Below are 7,579 nucleotides of genomic sequence, written 5' to 3' on the forward strand. Positions count from 1 at the left end.
GCCCTAGCAGGCCAGATGATCTGAATGAAGCAAATGACGGCTCCCAATATCTGAACAATACCGGGGAGGGTGATGATAAGATATTCGATCTCGACGACTAAGCTGATGAAGTCATGAACTATGATTATGATTATGATGATGCAGACAATGATTATGATGACGAATACAATGTTGATCTTGAAATAACAAAGACTACCGGCGAGGTATATTTATATAAGCAGGCATCTAGTGATCATCACATGTTTTTTTATTTGAAGATATATTAACGAATCGATCTTTCTTCTTTCAGCCCTCCGGATCATGCAAATCCGTTTCTACAGACAGCAGGACAAAGTGCCGCCTGAGCAAAAAGTTGAAGGAGGGTGTAAATTACAACATCGATTCCATCAAAGCTAGTGGCGAACCCCTCACGCCTAAAAACATTGCGAGCAAGTTCGTTCGTCAGTGCGGAGTTTTTGTGAAGGACCAACTCCCGATCTCCATTCAAGAATGGAAAGAGCCAAAAACAAAACGCCCAGATGTTACTTGGGTCGACGACAGAGCAAAACAAAAGCTTTGGGAATCTCTGATGGAACATTTCACCCTACCAGATTATTTCACCGATGCAGATGTGCAGAAAGTCAAGGACGCTGCTCTTAAGAAGATGGCAATTGCATTCAACACCCACAAGAAAACTGTATGGGCCAACTACCTCGCTGCAGAAAGGAAGACTCCAGAATTCAAGGGAACACTGGAGAAGCAAAGAGAACACTGGCCCGCTTTCGTGAAATTCAAGGAATCAGAATTATCTAAGGAACGGTCGAGAAAAAACAAGGCCAATGCCGCAAAAAAGACGCAGTTCCATAGGCTGGGTCCAGGTGGCTACGCGGTGGCAATGACTAAGTGGGATAAGTCTAAGCAAGAGATGGAGGATGCAGGGGTCACTCCGGTTACTAGGAGCTGGCCCCCCAGGTGCAGAACTTGGTTCTATGCGCATGGGGGGGGGCGTTGGACCCGAAGACGGGCCTGGTTTCGAAGAAGGCAAGTCTAAACGGAGCAGAACAAAAGTTACTTGACGCAATAGAAGATGCTCGAAAGGGGGTGTTCACGCCCAACAGAGAGAACAACGAGCTTACGCGCGCCCTGGGAAATCCTGAACACCCGGGAAGAACACGAGGCAATGGCATTATTCCCTAGTATGAGGGCTTTTCGGAATGGAACGACGACTACAGGACCCGTGCAAGAAAGAAGATGGAGGAGGAGAAGAAGAGGAGGCTGGAGGAGGAGCAGAGGAAGCAGGACGCGGAACGCCTTCAAGGCCTAGAAGCAAGGCACGCGGACTTGGCACTCAAATTCCAGCAGCAGCAGCAGCAGCAGATCGACTCACTTAGCCAGGAAAGGGGGTCTCAGCAGCGGCAGCAGCAAGCGGATGATCATCCAGCATTGGATAGCACCGTCCCATCCATGCCGAGAAGCAGCGTTGGTTCCGCCCCGGGCGACGCACTGCTGGATACATACCCTGTGGATGACATCATAGAGAACACTAACTGTGAGCTACACTTCAAAATGAAGAACATATCCATGAAGGTGGCGAACGCCGTTGCTTTTACAATTACCCCCGAAGCAACCTTCCATTGCGCCCCGATTCCAGCGGGCTATGCTCGTGTCTTGGTTGATGAGGTGGTGGGCCCATATTCGGGGCTAGAGCTTGACATTCCTGGAGGTGACGACGAGCAAACACTGGGGGAGGCCATACATCGTTTCATCCTATGGAAAAAGGATTGCATCATCTTTCGAAGTCCACCGACACCGCGTCTGCCGACTCCTCCTTGAAGTCCGCCACCGTGTCAGCAGACTCCCGCTCCTCCAAGTCCACGAACGCGTGAGCAGACTCCTGCTTCAAATCCGGCACAGCGTCAGGCCACTCCTCCTGTTTCAAGTCTGACACCGTGTCAGGCCACACCTCCTACTTCAAGTCCGGCACAGCGTCAGGCCACACCTCCTGCTTCAAGCCCGACACCGTGTCAGGCCACACCTCCTGCTTCAAGTCCGGCACAGCGTCAGGCCACTCCTCCTGCTCCAACTAAGCCACGTCAGCCGTCTCCGCCGCCTAAGCAATCGCAGAAGAGACACGCCGCAGCTATGGTACGTAGCGGTACGAGTCGAGGTAGTACAGAAAGTACAGGCGGAGACAAGCGATATAAATATGGTCCAAGCAGCCTCGCTCCTCTTCCTCAGAGGCCTTACGACATGACCGAGGAGCAAAATGATGCAATAGTGCGGGCCGAAGTAGACGCTCATTTTCGACCGAAACCGGCAACGCCGCCGAGGGAGAAAGTGCCTGAGGAAAAGATTGACCACTTCATTCGTATGGCTAGACCACCAGCTCCCAAGCCTGTTGACTCAGACTATGAGCGCCAAATCAGGAAGGCACATCGAGCACGACTACAGAAAGAAGCGAGCTCGAGCTCGATCCAACAAGCAGCTGTCAAAAAAATGCGGGAAAACCGTTCCCCAGCTGGGAGAACAGGCGGCGCAATCGACCCCCCCCCCCCCCCGCTTGTTGTGCCAACAACACATGAGAGTATGCGCGCCCAATATTATTGTGGGCAAACCGTTTACGTTTCCGAGCTGGGCGATGTGGTAATAACTGAGGAGCATATAATGCAGGCTGAAATGCTCAAGATCATTGTTGGACAACTCCTCGATATCGAGCCCATGCCTCCGCTTAGAGAGGAGGAAATAAAACGGAAATATGTCCGCGGCGAACCTTTGGTCGAGCCCGAGGAGGTCAAGAACCTCCCAACGAGAATGTATGAATTGCATGATTGGTACATGAAAATTACCAAGATTTCCAATCGAGAGTCCCTCATGGTGCAAGTCGAGGAAGATCATTACTTCCATAAGAAAGCTCTGGCCGTTGAGTATTCAGAACTATTTCAGTTATTCAATCAAGATGCACTCGACAAATCTATCGTCAGTTGCTATTGTCTGTAAGTGATTTCTTTCTGTAATTTAAGTCTCAAGCTAGCTCTAGTGCTCATTGATTGATCATTAATTACCTGTAATTATATATCCTCACTATATATTCTTTTCTGTGGTATTATGCATGATGAAGATGTATTAATTTTCTTTGCCGGCGGGTAGGGCTTGGGCAAAGTACATCAAGGTGACTCCAGAAAAATGGCGACAAAAGCTATGTTGGTATCGACCCAAGGTAAGTAATTAAGTAGTACTAGCTAGCTAGCTACCATCTCTTTAATTCTTGTTTCAATACCATTAATTAATTAACATGCTTGATTAATTATTATCTGATTAAATTCTATTGTCGTAAAGGCCCTGAAGCAGGTGCCGGGGACTGAAGTGTGTGCATACTATGTTTGCGAGAACATTCGCATGATGGCGTCCGAAAGGAGCAGATCTGATAGACAGGACTGGGTACGTTTGCCAGAACGCTATTCACAAATCTTACATGATTGTCGATATCTAGTCACACAACTAATACACATGCATATTGATCTCCTTCTTAACAGTTCAAAGAGGTGCGGGACAAGCTCCTATCAGAGGAGCGCATACGAGCACTTCAAAAGAAAATAGCGGGATTTTTGCTCGACCAGGTCATAGATCCCAAAGGAGAATACTATTACCCGCTACCGCCCCATGAACCACTTGTCATCGTGCTCCGAAGGCACCAAGGCAACATGTAGGAGAAATTGTATATATATACATGTGTATGTGTGAATAATTAATGGTGGTTGTGAGACATTCGATTATATATATATGATCAGTTCTACGAGAAAATCTATTTATATATATGCATGACGTGTACAATATGTAGTATCGTAAAATACCAGCAAACAAAAAAGAATTAAATGAAAAACACAAAATTAATGGAAAATAAAAATTAAAACCAAAACCCTCCAAACATTTAGTACCGGTTGGTGCCATGTGGTGGCACTTTAGCGCCGGTTCGTGCCGAACCGGTACTGGGGGGGGGCTTTAGTCTCCACTCCATAGTGACGGTTGCAGAACCGGCACTAAAGGCCCTTACGAACCGATGATAAAGGCCTGTTCTGCAATAGTGCCAGGAGGCCCATGTTTTGTTGTTGGTCTCGTCCCGGTCAAGCTGCCATTTCCTCCTTTAACCTCATTTTCAGAGGTCCCGCGGCAGAGAATGGATTGATGTGAGCTCGATATCCAATGTTGCCAACCCTTATTCGGTTTGACCCCCAGTCTGTGGTCATCATCGATGCATGTGCTTCAACATCTTCGATGGCACTAGGGGACTCTTCCTCGTCCATTCCAATTGGAGGTGTCGGTTAGCTCTTTTCAACATTGATGATAGGTTCGAGACAGGTTGTGCCCAATGGGGATTTCCCCAGTCATCATGTTGGATGCGTTTGTTTTTGTTTCTTCTCCATGTGCCCATGTACATGTTCCATTGGTCCTTTCTTCATCTATATATAATTTATTGCGGGCTCATCTTCATAAATCTTGGAAGACAATGCTGAGACTTTTTTCCATGAAAAATCCTTACTTAAAGGATACTTGTCTTGTAAAAATAGTGGATGAACAGCACATGACGTGTACTGTATGTCTTGGAAGAATGCTGAACATTATTTATTAATATAGATATGTTGGATGAAACAAAATAAACAAAAAGGTTTCGTGGTGTAGTTGGTTATCACGTCAGTCTAACACACTGAAGGTCTCCTGTTCGAAGCCATCAATTTTTTTTCTTTTTTTTCTCGCATTTTCCAATGAGTAAAAAAAAGAAAAAAAATATTTGGCCCATAAAGGTCTCGAACCTGTGACCTTCGCGTTATTAGCACGACGCTCTAACCAGCTGAGCTAATAGGCCTCTTGGTTTGCAATAGTTTTTGAGGTATATATTCGAACAGAATAAGACTCGTACCACTCCTCTTGTGGTGAGATGGAAAGAATATGATCACTGTGGCCTTTTTTGGATGTTAAGCTGATCTTATGAATCATAATAAAAAACCCATCTCTGCTCGTTAGAGCCATCTGCAAAATGCAGCAACAGATCTTGGTCCTTGGCTATCTAGATTCCGATTTAACTGTCCACGTTTGTAATTATTTGTAGCTGTTGGAGCCTTTCTGTCATTGTTTCTGTGATGAGATGGGTACCTAAACCATCTTGCAACAGCTACATAGTGATAAAACCATACGTGCAAGCGGGCAAGTAGTGACAGCTATGCCAAATTTGCAAATTCGACTATGCTATCTCTATCTGTGCCATATTTTGCAATAGCCACATAGTGATAAAGCCATATGTGCATAGTTTCCATTACTGCGGGCAGGTAATACCCACTATAAGTGGTTGAAGAGAAAATAATCACTCTTGACTTCTGCATCACAGGATGCTCATAACCAAATTAATTATATCTTTTTGGGAGTGAGGGCACTATCTCCTGGAAGAAGAACTATGTTTTTCGCGGTATCCCTCCCTTCTCTATTCCTGGATAGGAAAATAACGGCTATCATGAAGCATCCAAGAGGCATACGAAATACTAGACTTCGGCACCCACCCAGCCCCCGCGTCGCCCGCTCGGGCGACTCGGGCGGCAACTAGGGTTTCGAGCGCCGCCACCTACATCTCCTTCCCCCCTCCTCGCCGCTACCCGAGGAGGTCGCCGGGCAAGCCCGCGCGACCACCGGTGACGGTGGCGGCGAGGCCTTCGTCGCTCCGTCCGCGGAGATCTGGATCCACGGGGCGGCGGCCCCTGCCGATGCGGCGCCGCCGTTCACGCCCAGGACGGTGTGCGCAGGGGCTCTGACCGGCGTCCCCGACCGCTCGGGTGGTGGGGCGTCGGCGCTTGCGGCAGCAGCGTGGGGGCCTTCTTCCTCGCCAGATCTAGAGGTCTGCTGCTCCTTCCTTCCCGCTCCTTCCCCTTTGCGCTTGATGCCGGCGGCTGCTGCTGGATCCGGTGCTCTTGGGGATGGTGGTGCAGATTGGGACCGGGGGAAACCCTAGGCCGGCTGGTTCGGCTCGACAGCGGCGTCGGCTTCGGGCTACGCATCCTTCTTGGAGGCGGTGTCGTGGTCCCTCTTCTTGCCACCTCCGGTCCTCTCCCGGGTGAAAACCCAAAATCCGGCCTGGATTGGGCAGCGGTGGCGCCATGGGTGTCATCCCCTCCTTGGAGGCGTTGCCTGGGGAGCTAGGATTCGGGTGTGGGTTGCTGAAGGTGGGGGCTTTGGCCGTAGGCGGGTGTAGTGCTGAGGCGCTCTCCCGTTGCCTTGCTGTGCAGAGTGCCCCTTGTATCTTTAGGGCGTTTCATGTTGTTGGTGTTCGCGACGGAGGAGCGGCGTGGCATCTGGCACGTCGACAACGGCGTGTCTCAGCGGCATGGAGCCGTGGGGTCTCGCCGGTGGGCGTGTGATGATGGACGACCGCAGGATGGTGGTGTTGTCTGGCGTCGTGGTGGCGTCGACGGCTGCTAGACCGGGCAAGGTAGATGCAACAGTACAATACTGAAGATGGATTGGTGGCAGGTGGCTGCGGCGGCCTCATACCCGGCAGGCGTTCTGGTTGAGGAGTGCGCCGGACTGGTGGGTGCCCCATTCCCGGCTGGCGTCCTGGATGGGACATCAGGTCTTAGATGTTAGGTTTGGCTGCGAGGTCTGTTTGGTATTAGGCCCAGACTATCGGCATCCTTTCATCAGTGGATAGGAGTAGCGACAGATGTTGCCTAGACGGTGGCTTTAGTGTGACTGTTGTATGACTTTGTAAGGTCTTACAGATGCATCGTCTAGATGTAGAGGCCGGGGGTCCTCCTTCTTTTCTAAAAATAATAATATGAAATACTAGTCACCTCACTTCCCTCATCATCATGTTAATCTTTGGTTTGGGACGTTTAAAGCCATGGACGTATGCACGGGGATAAATGTTGTATATCCATCTTATGATGAGAAGAAGAAAAAGTTAAGAAGAGGATGAATCAGAAGAAAAAATCATCTGAAGGAGCAAGTAGGGAAACCATCTTTGCTCGTAGGAGCCATCTACAAAATACAACAATACATCTTCGTCCTTGTCCAGCTTCCCAGCCAGGATCGTCATATGATGTTTGTCCATCCATTGATCCCCGTCGTCGTTAGTCTCTTATCTTAGTTAAAGAAGCAGGGCGAGGCCTGGTTCGGTTTTCATGCCTGCCTGGTCCTCGAGACCTGAAAGTCAAGTTCAGATCTGTTACATTTTTTTTTCTAGTAGTAGAAAAATTGAAGGAAAAAGAATTGGGGCGAGAGAGGCTCGAACTCTCGACCTCAGGATCACTCGCATAATTTAGCTATGAGACCTACGCGCTAGCCAACTGCGCCACCGCCCCGTTATGCTTCCTTTCAAATCAAAATTTTAATTAAGTAGAGCTTGCGCTAATGGGTTTTATCATATCGAATTAATCCGACGGCCAGTAGCAATCGCATGCCAAGCAGCTCGAGGCCGGTAGCTTACACGAAAAACTTGTGATCCACTTTGATTATTAATTAAAAAAGAGGACATTATATGTTTCCTAAAAATAAAATCATATGGTCATGTTTAATGCTTTTTCTCGGCGAATGTCACTCAGTTAGCTGTATTGCTTAT

General features: G+C 48.5%; 2 non-coding genes across 2 annotated transcripts; both read right to left on the reverse strand.

Moving 5' to 3' along the window:
- Positions 1-4,766: 4,766 nt before the first annotated feature.
- TRNAI-AAU (transfer RNA isoleucine (anticodon AAU)) lies at positions 4,767-4,840 on the reverse strand. Its single transcript has one exon. It is a non-coding gene; the product is annotated as a tRNA-Ile (tRNA).
- A 2,391-nt stretch (positions 4,841-7,231) lies between these two features.
- On the reverse strand, positions 7,232-7,322 carry TRNAM-CAU (transfer RNA methionine (anticodon CAU)). Its single transcript is given in 2 exon segments — positions 7,232-7,267; positions 7,285-7,322. It is a non-coding gene; the product is annotated as a tRNA-Met (tRNA).
- Positions 7,323-7,579: the final 257 nt, after the last annotated feature.

The sequence above is a fragment of the Triticum aestivum genome, chromosome 3D (genome assembly GCF_018294505.1).
Source record: "Triticum aestivum cultivar Chinese Spring chromosome 3D, IWGSC CS RefSeq v2.1, whole genome shotgun sequence".
Lineage (NCBI taxonomy): Eukaryota > Viridiplantae > Streptophyta > Magnoliopsida > Poales > Poaceae > Triticum > Triticum aestivum.